Genomic DNA, 17,642 nt, shown 5'->3' with positions numbered 1-17,642 from the left:
CACTAAGTCTTGGGAGTTACAGCCTGCCAGGGGCGGGGGGGCAGGGGGGGCTTGTGGTTTCCCCATATATGATGTCAGGTTTCCCCAAAGCATCAGCCACCTGCTTCCACTCCCCCTGCAGCAGCTCCCCATTCCCCTCCAGAGCCTGAGAACCACCCCCCGACTCCTCCACCCCCACACATGTCCGCCCACTGGCAGACCAGCCCAGTCCACCTGGTGATCCTCTGGACAATTGCAGTTCTCCGGCCTTTACCTCCTGGCACCAGTTCCTGGCAGCAGTAGCTCCTCAAAGACAGCCAGCCAGTGGGTGAGCCCTCTCCCAGCTCCCATTTTCTTGTGAGAACTGAGGCTGTTCCCTAGGACCCAGACTTCAAAGTGGAGGAAGGTGTGTGGGGGTGCTCTGGGTCAGTCACAGGGGACGGGCAGAAAGAGCTGCTGTCCCAGGGCGACCCTTGGAGGAGACTCGAGGAGGTAGGTCTAAGGCTGGGATGGCCGTTCAGAGTTGTCTCGTGTTGGGGTGAATGGCTTGGTCCTGTATAGCCGCTTGGTGACCACTTGTTGAATATGGGCCACCCTGGGGTGAGGAAGCCCTATTTGACTGAAAGGCAACAGCTGGCACTTGGGACATGTCCAGAGGCTGGAGAGGATGTTTTTTTTCCCTCAGGGAAGCTGGGGGGCACCTGACGGTACCTTCTTTTACTCTTCCCAGGGCCTGGGGCCTCCCACTGGACTGTCTCCATCCAGCCAGCTGGTGAGGGGCAGGAAGAGGAGACAGATTGGGTGAGCACTGGGGGCCAGGCTAGAAGGGTGGGTTCTCACATTGTGTTGGGCACAACTCGGCACAGTGCTGAGATCTGGCTTGCCGAGGGGGAAGGGAGATGGTTTGACAAGCACTTAGCTGGTCCCTGCCACCCCGCTCTGAGAAATGCAGGGCATACCAACTGAGCTCACCCGCATGAGGCTGAACTGCTCTGGGGTGAGCTAGAGCTGAGCTCACGGGACTCAGGTCTCCCAGGATGCCCTGCCAGCCTTCCAGGTGCTTCCCAAGAGTCCACCCCATGTGTGCCTGCCCTGCTTGAGGACTTAGGATCCAAAGGGACATGAGGCACATCCCTGCCCTTGATGGGCATCTAGTCTGGTGGGGAGGTTGCTTCCTGACCAGAGGATTATCACAGCTGGGGCCCGGCCAGGCCTCCGGTGGAACCGTCTAAAGGAGCAACAGACTTCCCAGAAGAGGGGTGGGCAGGGAGGCACACCGGGATGTACATTCTCGCTGCTCCTGAGCACATGTTCTGCGGGTAGAAGGCAAGGAAGGGCACTCCAGGCAGAGGGAACAGCATATGCAAAGGCTCAGAAGTGGAGAAATCATGGCAAGTTTGGAGGACTGTGAGGCTGGGGAAGGGGCTTGGGGGAAGGGCTGGGAACATACTGCTGTGGATCCAGAAGGGACAGTCCCGGTCCTCCACCGCCCACCCATCCCCATGGCGTGCGTCCCTTCATGCTGCCCAACGCCTGGCAGCCGTAAGAGCGGACTTTCCAAGACATAAACCCAGGCTGGGTCAACGCTGGCTGAAAGCCCTCCATGGCTCGCGGCTGCTCTCCAAATACAGCCCATACTCCTTCATGTGACACAGAGGCGCCCTCTGGACTGGCCCCTGAGTCCACCCAACGTACCTCTCCGCCGGGCGCCCACCTGCCTTTGTCCTCACCATTGCACAGGCTGTGTCCTAGCTTTGCTCACAGGCTGCTTCTGCTTCCAGCTGGGATCTTTACGCCTCTGCTCCCACCCCTTGGGATGTCCCTCCCGAGTTGTTTTCTAGTTAACTCCCGATTGATACTCAGAAGCTGCCTCCTCCAGGAAGCCTTCCCTGACCCCTTCCCTCCTTCAAAGCTGCACCCTGTGCACAGCCCCGAGTTATCCTGCGTGACCACTGCTGTCTCCCGTCAGGACTGTCTCCTGCTCTGGGTGGAGGCTCCTCCAGCAGGACGAGGGGCTGGGCTGGATTCCTCTCGGGGGCCCCAGCCTCCGGCCTGCAGCACAGGGCTATGCAGTCTGCAGCCTGAATGAGAGGGAAGCAAGGAGATGACGCCCTGAAGCTCTGAAAAGACATTTTCCCAAGCAGCTGGTAAGGCCCCACCCGCTCCGGGGGATTTTCCAATCTGCTCCTGAAAGGCCCAGCTCGGAGCGTATTGGGATCATTCCGGGACACGGCGAGGCCCACTTCCCCGGCCCTGGCCGTGAGCAGAGCACATCTGAAGGGCCTTCCTCCCACTTTTCCCTTTAGTGCTCCGCAACAGGGTGGAGGGAGATGAGGAGAGACGGCCTCCCGGAGCCCTCCCCTCCTTGGCAGCCTCAGGGCACCGGGGTACAAGGCCTTGCCCCAGAATGCTCAGCATCCTCGTGTGGTGTAGAAATGAGTCCTCGCTTGTGTTGCTCAGAACCCAAGGAGCCACAGTGATGGTGATGGGAGGGGGGGCGATTGCACCTCAGAGGGTGGGCCCTGGGGGAGCCCGAGCTGGCTACAGCACCCTTGTCTATGTGGAACTTCTGGACTCATGTGTCGGGGGTCCCGAGTACTCAGGCTTGGCTGCTGGCAGCTCAGGGGCTCCTTCTGGTCCAGGAGCTGAGGGGAAGGCAAGAGACGGCTGGGGCAGGGAGTGGGCGGGGGCACAGGGTAGAGGGGACTGGGTCAGCTCTGGACGTGGCCAGGGCCAACCCGATGTGCATCTCCGGGGATTTCTAGAGGCCGAGCGGAAACTCTCTGCAAAAGGGGCTTGTTCCTTGCTCTGCTTGGCACCAGCTGAGATCTTCTGGGAGTTGTTTTGCTCTTGGTAATTGGTGAGAGGTTTGCTTCTAAAAGTCTGCCCAGAACCCCAAAGTGGAAGCAGGCAGAGGGCCAGCGTGAGTAGAGAATGTTCTTTTCAAACACATTTTTATAGAAGTATGTTTGGGTCTGCTCTTTGGACCCTGTGAATTTAGAATCTGAAGGAATGGAAACAGGGCTGGGCGGAGGCTCACCTTTGCCCCAGAGGCCTCGAGAGGCCCTAGAGGGCAGGGGGTGTCCCCGGCGCCCAAGAGCCAGGCGTCCTGGGGCAAATGACCACATGCTAATCGCAGACACTCCTTATCTGCGTGGAGGGCCGGCCCCTCGGGAGCCCTTGGCCTGGGGCTCCGGTGCCACAGGTACCGGAGGCGGACGGGACGGGGCTCCCTGTGCCAAGGGCTCGGCCGGTGCAGGAAGGTCCCTGTTAGACCAGCTCAGCCCCGGCGCCTCCCGTGGGTGCCCGGCTTCCCTGGAACCAGTTGTCAACTTGGCAGAGAAGAGAGAGAGGCGAGGCCGACAGGATCCCCTTTTACGTGGTGCCAGGGTATTCCCTGGGGAGAAGAGACCCCAGGAGGATGGTTCCCTGAGACCCGGTCCACCGACGTCGTCACTGCTGGGGGATGGCCCGGAGGCCCTGGCTCTCGGGGCTTCGTTTTCCACGGGCAGGGGCAGAGCATGCTGGTTGTTCTGAAATTTTGTCATGCTCTCTGCCTCGGTTGCCCACCGCCGCCCCCCCGCGCCTTACAAGTCGAGAATTTAGGAGGCAGCTCCAGAAAGGAAGACTGAGGTTTTATTTGCAGCTCCTGGTAGCTCAGAGACAACCAAACTGAGACACGGTGAAAAATGGGCGGGATGGGGTCTCCGGCCTGCGTGCCCAGCCGTCTAACCACTGGCCCGCCTGGCAGGGCCGGTCCGCGGGGCGAGCATCCTGCCCTGTAGGGTCTCCGAGAGGCCGATGGCAACGGGCGTGGGGGTGGCAGAGACTGGCACACCAGGTCTTCCTCTGCTCGTGGTTGGCTCCTGGGGGGTGATTGTGCTCAGAGCCTGGCTGGAACCTAGTACGGCCCTTGCAGGCCCGGGCGGAGCGAGGCGGGCTGGGCGCCGGGAGGGCGCAGGGGATCCTGGCTCAGCGGCATCTTCCTAAAGCCTCCCGGGGACCATCCTGCCGAGCCCGGCGCCTCTCGGCCCGAGTGCCCACTCTGCTGAGGGTCTGGATGGATTATTTCTCTCCCTCCTCACGCCCACTCTTGAGATAGCCGAGTGTTGTCTCTGGTGTATGGAGGTGGAGCCTGGAGGGCTTACATAACTTGCCTGAGGTCACCCTGCTGGGGAGAGGTGAGGCGGGTTCGCCCTGGGTCACCTGACACCAGGGACGGCCCGTGGTCCTCCTCCCATCTCCGACCCCGGTGGGTCTCCAGACCATCCCTGAGATGCGCCGAGGGACCTTTCACGTAGCCGTGGATTTGGTGTCATGCGAATGACACCAAAAAAGTTAACCCATCAAACCTGCGATTTCACTGAGAATATTGCCTAGGGAAAAAAAAAAAAGCGAGTTTTAAAAAGCGAGACTATGAAAGATTGCATTTAAGAAAAACGTCTGGTAAAAATCAGTCTGGAACAGAGGATGGCAGGAAAACCAGGGACTTGGAATAACACGGAGCGCCGAAGCAGCCTTCTCGTCCTGCACCCCAGGCTCTGCAGGGCTCCCCAGGACCTTCCCCGGGGACCTGCTCCCGCCAGCTGTCCACACCCACTCTGTCCCAGGGAAAGCCTCTGCAGGGCACGACCCCGCTGCAGCCCCGCTCCCCAGTCCTCTGCAGCCCGACTGCTGCTCCCTCCTTCCCCAGTGGCCCCTGTCTCAAGGGGTCCGGTGGCCGCTCTGTAAGGAGGTGCCCGGCAGGCCTCCTCCGGCATGGCCCGCGCTGGCTATCCTGACACAGGGGACCCCTCCCTCTCGACTTCTGGAGCCCACCCTCAGGTGGCTTCCCTGCCCTGCTGGCGGCTTTCCCCCAGACTCCTCCGAGGACCCCTCGGCCACCCCCAATGCTGGCGCTCCTCAGGCCCTCCTGTTGGGATCTTCTGACCCCATTCTTTCCTGGCATTCACTACTAACCAACCTCAAGCTGCTAAGTCCCCCGCTTATGCCTCCACCCCACCTTCTGGAATCCTGACCTGCCTGCTGGACGCCTCCCCTTGGACACCTCACAGGCGCCCCAGACTTCGCCCCCTGAGCCGAGACCTGGAGCAGCCCTGCTGAGCTGGTGTCTGTCGCCCCAGCTGCTCGGGGCAAGTGTGGGCCCCCCTGTCTCCTCTCCATGTGTGCCCTCCCTCCTCTGGGATGTGTCCTGGATCTATCTCCCTCCGCCTCTGCCACCATACTGGTCTAAGCACTGTCACCGCCCCGACTTCAGAGGCCAAACTGCCTGCTGCAATCTGCGTGGATACAACAGCCAGCAGGACATTTGAAAGACACCAGTGGGATCAAATCAGTGCCCTGCTTAGAACCCTCCTCTCTGCTGGCCCCCCACGCCCGGGAGAAGATCCAGGCTCCTCAGCATCTGTAAGACTCCCCCTGGTTGGCCTCCTGATACAGAACCACAGGACTAGCTGGCCCAACGGACCTGCTGCCGGATGCCTAGTTTAGGTGGGTTTCCTCCTCTGTTGCCCGAGGAGCCAGTGGACGTGGTCCAGGCTCCCCCGGCAGCTCCACGGGGTTGGCAGCCCAGGCTCCTTCTGCCTCGTGGCTCTGCTGTCCTCACGGGTCTAAGGTGGCTGCCTGAGTTCCTGCCATCCCAGACGGAGGGGGGAGCACAACCAGGAAGTTGGCTACAGTCGTGCCCAAGGACCAGACTTCCTTATGTGGCCACACCTGGCTGCCAAGGACGCTGGAAACATAGTTTTGGTCTGGGCCGTGCGTGCCTGGCTCCCTCTTTCCTTACTATGGACTAGGAGGAGAGAAGGGTGGGAGGACGGCAGGAGCTCCTTCCCAGGAGGGGCTGGCGGCCCCTGGCCTGAGTGACGTCTCTGTGCGTCACTTGCCTGTCTCTGAAATGGGGAGACCTTTCTGCAAGGTGGCCGAGAGGAGCCAGGGAGATAGTCAACGGTGCGTGCGCCGCGCATCATCGGGTCCTTTCCCCGTGTGGCCTTTCTCCTCCCTGCCCCGCCTCTGTCACCTCGGATTCGGCCTCCGAGGCTTGTGAATTCTGGGGACGGTGTTTGAACCGGCACCAGACAAAGGTGGCTCTGCGCGTCTCCCCCGCTGCGTCTTCTGTGCCGAGGTTTTGGCACACGGGGGCCTCGGGGGCTTCGGGGGGCCTCGGGAGATGAGGCTGGCAGGGTAGGCACAGTTGGTGCGTGGCAAACCGAACCTGTCAATTCCAGAAGCTTTTGGCACATTGTTGAAGCGACTAGATGACTTTGAGAAGTGTCTGCATGTTTTTTCCCCAAGTGCAGTTATTTTTGCCGCTGTGAAATGTTCTGAAATCTGACAGTTTTGTTTTGAGTCTTAGCCCGATGTGAAGACAGAAAGGAACACTGCCTCCCAGTTCTGTGGCACCCGCTTCTCGGGGTCCCCTGAGGACACCCCGATCCCGGCAGAGGTGGGCAGGGAGAAGCCAGGTGACCAAGGTCTCCCAGGGGGGAGCGCACAGTGGGTCAGGCCTGGGAGCCCCCAGACCCTCTCCGGGCAGGAGACCAAGGGCTGATTTGGCCAAAGTGAAAGCGCCTACTGTGTGCCAGGCCCTCACAGCAAGCATATGCTGAGCGCCCACTGTGTTCGTCCCTCGCACGTAGACTGTGCACCTACTGTGTGCCAGGCCCTCACCCACCAAATGTTCACGAGGCACTTACCACGTGGTGCAGAGACATCGGGGGACTCTCGGCACAGGCCTGACAAGGTCCTCTTGCCGTGCGTGGTGGCAGAGACACAGGTCAGGAGGCCGCCAAAAGGACAAAGACCTCAGAGAAGGGACAGATGCCTCCGATGCATCCCTGCTCCCCTAAAGCCTGCGGCCCCGCCAGGACCCCGCTGGGGCACAGCCAGGCGGGTGGTGGTGGGGAAGGTCTGGTTGCATCAGGAGGGGGACCGGATGTCACCCAGCCTCCTGCCGCCCCCATCCCCCGTGTGGATCGTCCTCCCCTTCCCAAGGTCACAGCTCTCCAGGGCTGTGCCAGAGGCCTCGCCTCCTGCCAGCCAAGTAAGTGGGGCCCCTCTAGCTGACCTCAGGCCACCTGTGTTGTCCCTGCCACGGGCGCCACGTGCTCCAGCCCCTCTCCTGTGCCCCCTGCGGGACCCTTCCAGGCACCTTACGTTGCGTCTCTCCCTTGTGCGCCTCCTGAGCTCCGTGGGCTGCACCCCGTCTCCTGGCTGGGCCGCGTCACACCTGCCTTCTGCTCGGGGTCCCGGGACTCTGAGCGTGGGGGTGGGGAGGCCGTCGGCGACATCACTGCCACCTGCGTCACTCTGCCGAACCCCGACAGCCGAGGGGGGCAGCACGGATTGCCACGTCTACGTTTACGGACGACAGCACGGAGCCCCAGATGACTAGTTCCCCGCACAGCGAGCCCGGGGTCTGGGGGGCCAGGCCTTCACCCCGCCGACATCCGGGGCCGGGCTGCAGCGGCAGCAGCCTCGCGCTGTGACCGTGACGGCTCAGCTCAGCAACGTGTGCCCGGTGGAGACCGATGGGGTGGCCCCTCCCTGAGGGGCACCGAGAACCCCAGGGCTGGGGTCCTGGGTAGTAGGACGAAACCGAACACCGGGCAAGGCACCGGGCAAGGCACCCCCGCGGCCTGCGCTCTGGGCCCCCCGCCCCCCGCAGACCCTGCTGCTCTGCAGCTGCCAGAGATGCCGCCTCCCGTGAGCAGAACCTGGGAGTTCCGAGCCCCGCGGGGTGCAGGTGGCCGCTGCCCGTGTCGGGGTGCAGGCTGCCTCCACGGCTGCTCTGCGGCCTTCCTGTCCCTTCTCCCGGGGAGCTCAGGAAGCTCGGGCCTGCCGCCGCTGACCGCAGTGTCGCCAGGGAGACGTGAGAAAAGAGAGCGGGGCGCACGGCCCGTTCCCCAGGAAGCCACGCATGTGACTTTTGCTCACTCCCTGTTAGCGGGAAGTTGGTCACATGTCACGGTTGCCGTGAGGGAGGCCAAGAGTGTCATCGTAGGTGGCGGCTGGGTGCTGAGCTCAAGGGACTCTGCTCTAAGCGAGAGAAAGGGCCGGTGGCCTGAGGGACCCCTGACTGTCTAGGCCACGGTCCAGCCCTCTGGGCCACACGATTCCCGTGCCACAGAGCACACTCAGTGGCCACAGCCCCGAAGTCCCTCCCAGGATCCGTGGGTGATGCACGCCGAGGCCCACGTGACCCCTCCCGAGCAGGGAGCTCTCAGCTACAGATGGGAAGTACCAGCATGGCCACGGCCCTTTGGGCACCCTTGCGTCTGCTCGCTGGGACACCTTGTCTGCTGTCCCCCACCGTCCCGGCTCCGTCCCCTGGGAGTGCGTACCTGCCCCGCTGTCCTCCCTCAGCCCACACCTGAAGCAGGCATGCCCTCAACTTCCATGTCCACATTCCTGGGGTGCCCAGGGATTGCTTGGAGGGGGTAGTTTTCAAACAACAGCATGCTTTTGAAAGCCAGGGAATTTGGGGACACAGTTCCTTCGAAAACTAGTAAATCTCTGGTCTAGTTACAGCTGGTTAGTCATGTTGCATGTAACCCCCACTTAAAGATCTTGTCCAGACCTGGCTTTTTTTTTCTTAAAAACTCGGCCCCTTTTATTTCCAGGCCTCTGTTCTCGGCCCATCTTGCTCATTCAGGAGCAACTGCCTTGCTGTCTGTTGCCTGAACCAACAGCTTGGGCAGGGAGACAGCATCTCATTCAGATCACGGCCCCGGGGCTGGGCCTCCCGTCCTGCTGAGAACTCCTCCTGGGACCAGCCTCTTCTCTTCCACCAAGACTGTGTCTTCAAAGCCGTCTGGGTGGCTTTCCCACGTCACTTCCCAAAGGCAGAGAACAGCAGCGCCCCCACACCTACATTCTGAGTTTTTTAAACCAGTCCTAAAGTTCCAGGGGCCATCAGGATGTGGGCTGCCTTCTAAGCGTCAGTGGGAGCACTTTTATGGAAGATTTTATGAAGATTTCTACAGCTTTCGAGTGCACACAATCCGTGTCCTGGATCATGGAGGCCAGCCTGTGGGGCTCTAGCCACGGGGGCAGCACCTGTCCCTCCTGTGCACCCGAATCGGTACTAGTCAGGCTGCTGTCAGGGCTTGCTGCTAGAACAAAGATCCCCCCCACCGCCACCCCCCGAGAATGGCTTAAACACGATGCAAGTTTATTTCTTTCTCACATTACAGTCCAAACACAAGTGGTTCAGGGTCCTATGGAGACAACTGAGTGTCAGAAGCCCGGATGCTGGGGCACCTGTTGCCCTGCTGTCCTCAATGAGAAACTCTGAGCTCAGGGTCTCAGACAGCTGCTGCAGCTCCCTCCATCCCGTCTGCATTCCAGCCAGGGCTGAGCAGAGAAGAGGGAGCAGAGGACATGCTCTGCCCCTTCCTCTGAGGCCCAGGGCTTGGAACATGCACGTATGGATCTGTGCATAGCCCACGGTGAGGTGGGATCTGAGGCTCAGGATGCCCAGTTGCTCACATGCGTGTGTTTGCGTGTGTGCATGCGTGCATGAGAGCTGCTACCTTGCTGGGGTCTGTCTGCCCCTGCGTCCGGTGCTCTTCCCTCAGGCAGCTCCGTGGGAAAAAGGTGGGTCCAGGGGGAGAAGAGAGGTCCTCCCTTCCACCCATGAGCTGCCTGCACTCTGAACTGCTGAACTGCTTGAATGTACTAGTTTCAGAAGGAATTGCTGGCCCGCCCTTGCACACCTGTGGCCGTCTGCCTCGAGGCTGGAGGCCTGCCGTCCGAGCAGCTCTGGGCCGACGGCTCACTGCCACCGACCACAGTCCTGGCAGGTCCCTGAGCACCCCCTTCCTGCCTGGCTGGCTCCCATGCGTCCTGCTTGCACCGTGCTTCAGCCTGCCCCCCTGCGACAGGGGGTTGATGCTTTTGCCAGCTACTTCACGCGTTGCTTTGGGAAATCGAGCAAGTTCTGGAAGGGAGTCGGCTGTGAGCTGGAATGGGGCAGGTGATGTGCATCACGCTCGGCTGAGTAAAGGCCCGAGGAACTTTGCTCACGTGATTGGGCTAAGGATGGTGACATGGGGAGGCAGATTATCCTGGCGGACCCAGTGTGATCTCGAGGGTCCTATAAGGGGGATCAGACTCAGAGAAGGGGGGATTTGATGAGGAAACAGGGGTCGTAATGATGCACTTTGCAGATGCAGAAGGGCTCCATGAGCATGGAAATGCGGGCACCTCTGGAAGCTGGACATGGCAGGGGGGTGGCTGCTCCCCAGAGCCTCCAGAAGGACCGGCCCTGCTGACGCTGTGATTTTAGCCCAGTGAGGCCCCTTAGGAGGCCTGACATCCAGCACCCTATGGTCATGAATGTGCGTTATTTTGAGCCACGAAGTTTGTGGTGCTGTGGGAGCACGGTGCCAGGAGACTCCCGCCCGAGGGCCGAGATGGGGCTGGAGCCACAGCCGGCTGGCTGGAAGGAAACTCGAGTGGAAAGGCCGAGAATCAGGGTGTGGGCTGTTTGCGGGATGGGAAGTAGCCTCTGAGAGCAGCCTGCAGGGCCAGGGAGGGGCCGTGTAGGGCGAGGCTGGCCGGGAAGGCTGGGGTCCTGAGCACCCCGTCCCGGGGTCTGCCCTTGGTTTGGAGGAAGAGCCACCCAACGAGGGCAGTGTGCAGGACACGACCAGGAGCCGGAAGACAACGGGGAGACGTGGCCTCACATATCCCGAGTGCTTGTGGTCACAGTGTTGTGCAAAGTTCTGGAAGCTGGTGCTTGTCAAGATGTACCGTGGGTGCAAGTCCGCGGAACAAATCTTGGGTCTGCGAGCCTAGGGCTCCAGGCAGCAAAGAGAAACCAGAGGCAAAACCATGAAACTTACTGAAAAATGCTTTCAGAGGCGTGCTCCAAGTCCCTGGCCAGTGTCCTCTGGTTTTCTTCTTTTTTGGGGGGTGTGGGGTGGGGTGGGGTGGGGTGGGTGGGGGTCCAAGGTGCAAAACACTTTGAAAACCGACCTGGGAGCAGTTGCTGGGAATTTTAAATCCTGCATCAGCCAAGATGCACAAGGAAAAAAAAAAGTGTGACCATGAAAGAGACACATTCAAAAATCGCGTGTTTTCCGTCTTCAGTGTTCGCAGAAACATGCCCATTAGCGGGGGTGGGAGGCGGCGGCGGAGGGGGGGCGCCCGGAGAAACACAGCAAAGGGCTCTTGGAAGAGGATTTATGTGCTCTTCAAAGACACCACTCTGGAAAGCCATGTGTAGACACGTGCATCCAACTGCCCCATGGATAGTTTCAGAGCCTGCAGGGAAGAGAAAAAACAACCTTCTGAATATTGCCAGAATGGTATCTGAATAAACAGTGTGGACAGCTGCTCCTCCCTGCCGGAGCCAAAGAAATTCTGCTGTTGTCCAGAAAGAAAATGCATTTGACGAGGGACCGCTTTAGCAGGAGCTGAGAAGCCCCGAAGGACAGGCTCCCCTGCCGGGGGCCCCCGGGGGCCTCTGAGCCCCACCTTGAGGACCTCCTTTCGGCTGGCCGTGCTCTTTCTGAGTTTGGGGTTCTTTATTCTCCCTTCTAAGAGAAAGTGCTAATTGTACATGGAAGTGGGAAGCGGTCCCCCTCGGAGCTGCAGTCTGGCTTGTGTCCGAGGTGAGGATGTGAGAGCCCGGAGGGCCTGAGGTCCCCTGTGTGGCAGGTGGCGGGTGGCGGGGGGGCCTGGAACATGACCCCCCCACCCCCGCCGGAGGCCCGCTGAGGGCTGTGCCAAAGCCCTGGGGTCTCGGGCTTGCTGACCAGCCCAGGAGTCAGAGCCCCACGAAGGATGCAGAGTCCGCTTGCTCCCTCTGGAGCGACTGCGAGTGTAAGAGCCGGCTCTCTCCATCGGCAAAATGCCTGGGGATTAATTAATTTAATTGGTTCCTGCTTTGGGCCAAATAGTCAGTGTCAAAAGAGAAAAGTAAAAGATACTTTCCCATTTGGGAAGACAAAAACTGCCCCGGCTAATGCGGAGGGTGGTAATAACAACAAAAAGCCTTTGCTGGAGTTGACTTGAATGGCCTGGGAAGGCAGCTGGACCCTGGCGGGGACCCCCGTCGCATACCAAGCAGAGATGTGGGGCCTTGTGGGAACGGCCCGCTGACCACGCAGAGGACGGGAGCCTGGGGGCCCATTGAGCCTCATTATCGGGGGTTCTGGCCCTGCCCTGAAGGCCCCAACCTCATTTACAGGAAGAAACAGGCCCTGGCCCTGGTGGCACCAGGCGGAGGCCCTGGCCTCCTGTTTGGGGGCATTGATTGTCGTAGGGCTGGGGAGGCTTGCAGGGAGGTGGGCTTACCGGGCACCCGAGGGTGTTGTTAAAATGCACGAGCAGCACTAGGACAAGGAGGGCGGAAGGTCTGGGGGGTGGGGAGCGGCAGTGGGGGAGGGAGGAAGGGCCAGAGCCCAAAGCCAGAGCTTTGGCCAGCTGTGTGACATTGGGCACGTCACTCGGACACCTAGGGCTCAGCTGGGTAAATCGGGCACATTCGCTGCACCCTCAGGACGATGGGCATGGAAGCTCCCTGTCGGGGCAGCTGGGGGCCTGAGTGTGAGGACAGCTCGCAGGCCCCCAGGAGCCGTGACTGGCGCGTGAGTCCCGGCGGAAGCTTGAGGGGTGTCCTCCGCCTGTTTTCTGAATGAAGGAGGATTGACAACACAAAGGTCAGAAACAGTGTTGGGAGGAAGAAAACATAGTTACTCTAGAAATCAAACTGGATCTTTTCTGTTTATATTTTACCAAGTCAAGGTAGAAAATATTTGCCTTTGTTGTTTTACAAGCAGTGGCCTGTGGCCTGTGGCCAGGTGAGACGGGGATGTTGGTCCAGGTTGCTCAGAGGGCAAAGGGTGGAGGAAGCCCCGCCTGGATGCTCGTCGGGCACAACCTCCGTGGAGAGCCAGGAGCCCACGGTGGAGGCTGTTTGTGTGTTTGCTTGTTACTTTTTTTTTTTTTATTGTGGTAGAACATATTAATATTTACTTTTTAAATAATTTTTAAGTAGGAGCACCGGGGTGGCCCAGCAGTTGAGTGTCTGCCTTTGGCTCAGGGCGTGATCCCGGAGTCCCAGGATCAAGTCCCGCATTGGGCTCCCCAGGGAAGCCTTCTTCTCCCTCTGCCCGTGTCTCTGCCTCTCCCTTTGTCTCTTATGAATAAATAAATAAAATCTTAAAAAAATAATTTTTAAGTGTACAGCTCTAAGGCACTAAGCACATTGACATTACTGTGTGAGCCCTCACCCACCATCCGTCTCCAGGACATTTTCATCTCCCCAAACTGAAACTGGGCTCCTATTAAACGCAGACCCACACCCCCAGATTCCACCCCCCCCAGTCCCTGGGGCTCCCCTTCTGTAAGAATTCGACTCCTCGAGCTATCTTGTGCAGGTGCAATCATACAGTGCCTGTGTTTTTGTGACCGGCTTACCTAACTTAGCGAACCTTGTCCTCAAGGTTCATCCACTGGTAGAAGGTGTCAGAATTTCCTTCCTTTTTTAAGACTAAAGAATAGTCCGAGAGGGCTTTGGTTGTATTCCGAGGCCTAATGGCAGTGGGGAATCCAAAAACAGAAAAAGGATGGGTCCCGACCCGGCTGCCAAGAAGGGAGTGGCCATGCCCTCTGCCTGGGGCAAGACGGGGTTCCTGGGGTCGGCCCTGGGGGAGGACCAGGGATGGAGTTACAGTTTCAGGGGCTGAGGTGGGATTCCTCAGGCTAGAACTGGGTGGGGTGGAGGGAGTGGGGCACTCACACTGGAAGGAGAATGTAAGGTGCATCCTTGATCTCAGTGCCCCAAAGGAATCACGTTTGACTATGGTAATAAAGCTCAAAGGAATGCAAAAAAACCTATGATGAGCAAAATGCCAAAATTTTAAATAAAGACAGGCTCCGTCTTGAGTGGTTTTTGTCTTGGGCTCTAATGTGGCTTGTCGTAGCATGGGTCTTGTATTTATTGAAAATTTTATTTTATTTATTTTATTTTATATTTTTAAGATTTTATTTATTCATGAGAGACACAGAGAGAGGCAGAAACATAAGCAGAGGGAGAAGCAGGCTCCATGCAGGGAGCCCAGTGTGGGACTCGATCCCAGGACCCCGGGATCACGCCCTGAGCCAAAAGCCGATGCTCAACCACTGAGCCACCCAGGAGTCCCTAAAATTTTATTATTTTTTTAACCATGGAGTTTTTGCATTACTGTTGTCTTAAGTCATGGGAAAATATACATAACACAAACTTTACCATTTTAACCACTCTTAGGTGTATAATTCAATGGCATTAAGTCCATTTACGTTGCTGTACAACCACCACCCCCATCCATCCCCAGAAATTTTACATTTTGCCAAACAGAAACTCTGTCCCAATTAAACATGAGCTTCCTCATTACCCCCTCCCCAGCCCCTGTTCTACTTTCTGCCTCCATGAATTTGTGTACTCTGGGGACCTCAGACAAGTGGAATCATACAATCTTTCTTCTTTTGTGACTGCCTATTTCACTTAGCACAGTGTTGTCCAGGTTCATCCATGTTATAGCAGGTGTCAGGATGTCCTTCCTTTCTATGAATGGATAATACTCCATACAATGGAGGTACCTCATCTCGTTTATCCATTCATCTGTTGATTGAAGTTTGGGTTTGTTTCCACTTTTGGCTACTGTGAATAGTGCTGCTGTGAGGTTGGTTTCTTCCCCCCCGCCCCCCGCAATTATTTTGGGTGTCTACATAGAAGTGGAACTCCTGGATGATATGGTAGTTCTATGTTTAGCATTTTGAGGAACCACCAGACTGTTTTCCACAGCGGCTGCACCATTTTGCATTTCTACCAGCAGTGCACGAGGGTTCCAGTTCCTCTATATCTTTGCCAACATTTGCTATTTTCCATTTTTAAGTGTCTTTTTTTTAAATTCTCCCAATCCCAGTGGGTGTGGAGTTGGTATTTTACTGTGATTTTGCTTTGCCCATCTCTCTGAGAACTAATGATGCTGAGCATCTTTTCACACGATGGTTGGCCATTTCTGTAACTTCTTTGGAGCACTGTCTATTCAAGGCCTTTGCCCGTTCTTGAATTGGGCTGCTCATTGTTCTGCATTACTTTTGACTTTAAAAATATCACACTAGATGTGGCTTGTCTTTATCACAGAGTTTTCGAGCCCTACTTCAATTTTGCACCTGAGCTGAGTACCTCCGTTGCTCACTCTGGTTCCAGCCCTGTGTCTTCTGGGGAAGAAATTCCTCGGATCGGCTCCTTGGAAGAGAGGGGAACAGCAGGCAAGGAAGAGGGTCTGGGGGCCTGGCAGGAAAGGGTGGAGAGGGCTGAGGAAGGTCTGACCCCTGGTGTCCTCATAGCTGTGATGTAGCAGCTCCTCTCCTCTAATCTTTAGTAGAGCCTATACTCAGACATGGGCCTTCTACACGTGGTTTCTTATGGAAAAGAAAGACAAAGGGCTGAGTTCCACATTTGGGCCAATGCCTAGGAGAGGTAAAAGAACAGCTGAAAATGTGGTACACAGAAGTGACCAGGAGAAGTCAAGTGCTCAGCAATGCTAGCTTCTCAGGAGGGTACTTGGGTGTGTGCCAACAGATCTAGATCTTATAGGGAGGGAGACCCCAGAGGCAATGCAGTCTTATCCTCCTACTTGCTTGGGCTTTTCCATGCCTGTGTGGCCATGGTGTGTCCACAGCACCCAGGGAAGATGGGTCTGCTTGAGACATCTGTCCCCCAAGCTCAAACTGTACCTCTTTTCCAAAGAACTCATGTTTCTTCCTGAATCCAGGGGAGTGTGTGGTGTTTCCATCACCAGAGCTGTACCCAGAGGCAGTGGCAATGCTGTTCTAACTCTCCAAGTAACTGAGAGAACCTCAGAGATTCTCACCAGGCTCCACCCTATACCGCAGCACCATTAACACTGAGCTTTAATCATCTGTTCAGGCTCCTGGACAGCATTCTAAGAAGTGTGGTCACGAATAATGCATTGATTGGCCCATATACTCAAAGATGGAAGAGCTCTTCCTGGGAAGCCCAGCTGAAACATCACATCCAAATTTGATAACTGTAATTCTACAAATGCAACAAGTGTAACAAGTCCCAACTAGGATAAATACAAAGGAAACCACACCAAGACACATGACAGTGAATTTTCTGAAACTAGAATTAGAGAGAAAATCCCAAAAGCAGCCCGAGAAGAATGAGACATATAGAGAGAATGATACAAAAATGATAGCAGTATTCTTTGTGGAAACAATGTAAGCCAGTAGTCACTATTTAAAATAGTGAAAGAAACTGTTAATCTCGAATTCTATACTCTGCAAAAATATCTTTCAAAAATGAAGGCAAAATAAAGAATTTTTAAGACACCAGCATACTGTACTACAAGAAATGTTAAAGAAAGTTCTTTTTTTTTTTTTAAAAAAAAGATTTTATTTATTTATGTGTGAGAGAGAGAGTAAGTGACAAGATGTGCATGAGTGGGGAGAGGGGCAGAGAGAGATGGAAAAGTAGATTCCCTGCTGAGCAGGGAGCCTGCCATGGGGCCCTATCCCGGGATCTTGAGATCATGACCTGAGCCTAAGGCAGGTGTTTGACCTACTGAGCCACCCAGGTGCCCCAGAAAGTTCTTCAAGTAGAAAGAAAATGATACTGGATTAAAAATTGGATTTACAAAAAGTAGCGAAGAGTATTGGAACTGGTGAATATGTAAAAAAAAGTAAATGTAAAAATGTTCTTTTTAAACAAAAGCCCACTTTAAGTGTGATTTTTTGTAATGATATTTGTGGCATTCCGGTGGGTTCATAAATGTTATTTAAAGATTAAAACTTGATTAAATATACTTAAATTATAGATGTCACATATACTCATTTCATCCAAATACAAATAGAAACAATAATAATAATAAACCATTCTAACTTGTTTGATACATATCCTTCTACACATTTTGTAGATTAAACATAAGTATATAAAATTTATATGAACTATAAATTGCTACTGTATGTGAAATGTTCACATTACTCTGCCATATACATTGAAAAAACTTATTAAAATATTTTTTCTCAATTTCTAATTTCCTTAAGAGACAGGTGACTACTTAAAACAAAATATCAACAAGACATTGTGGCTCCTATTGCATATTAAAAAGTATAATCTATGACAACTATAGCACAATGTACAGGAGAAGTGAAACGAAGAATCCTGTTGTAGGATACTTGAGTCACACATGACATGGTATAACATTTGAAACCAGACTGTGAGATGTTAAATATGCATATTTTATTTTATTTTTTTAAATATGCATATTTTAAATCCCAGAGCAACTCCTAAAAATTAGAACAAAGAGATATAGCTTATTAGGTATTAGTGGGGGAAATGGAATTAAAAAACCACAATACTTAAAAAAACCCCAAAAATAACAACAAAAAAACCCCCACAATAATTCCAAAGAAGGAAGAAAAAATGGAAAAAGGAACAAAGAACACGTGGGACAAATAGCAAACAGAAATATGCTAGAATTAAACAGCATCAGTGATGCTGATAATTGTATTAAATGTAAAGGTCTAAATACTCCAATAAAAGGCAGAGATTGTAACACAGGATAAAAAAGAAAGGCCCAACTATATGTTGCCTACAAGAAACCCATTTTAAATACACAAAAGTCAATTGTGTATATATATAG

General features: G+C 55.3%; 2 long non-coding RNA genes across 2 annotated transcripts in view; both read left to right on the top strand.

The window, feature by feature from the left end:
* Positions 1 to 17,642, top strand: part of LOC144321175 (uncharacterized) — a 421,562-nt gene that overhangs the window by 332,205 nt on the left and 71,715 nt on the right. The gene's annotated exons all lie outside the window — the stretch shown is intronic.
* On the top strand, positions 127 to 17,566 carry LOC144320213 (uncharacterized). The gene is made up of 4 exons (XR_013385771.1): positions 127 to 471; positions 710 to 780; positions 1,949 to 2,126; positions 15,905 to 17,566. It is a non-coding gene; the product is annotated as an uncharacterized LOC144320213 (long non-coding RNA).

Source organism: Canis aureus, chromosome 9 (assembly GCF_053574225.1).
Source record: "Canis aureus isolate CA01 chromosome 9, VMU_Caureus_v.1.0, whole genome shotgun sequence".
NCBI classification, from domain to species: Eukaryota; Metazoa; Chordata; class Mammalia; order Carnivora; family Canidae; genus Canis; species Canis aureus.
The sequence above is the reverse complement of the archived record's forward strand: the minus strand, read 5'-3'. Positions and strand labels throughout refer to the sequence as shown.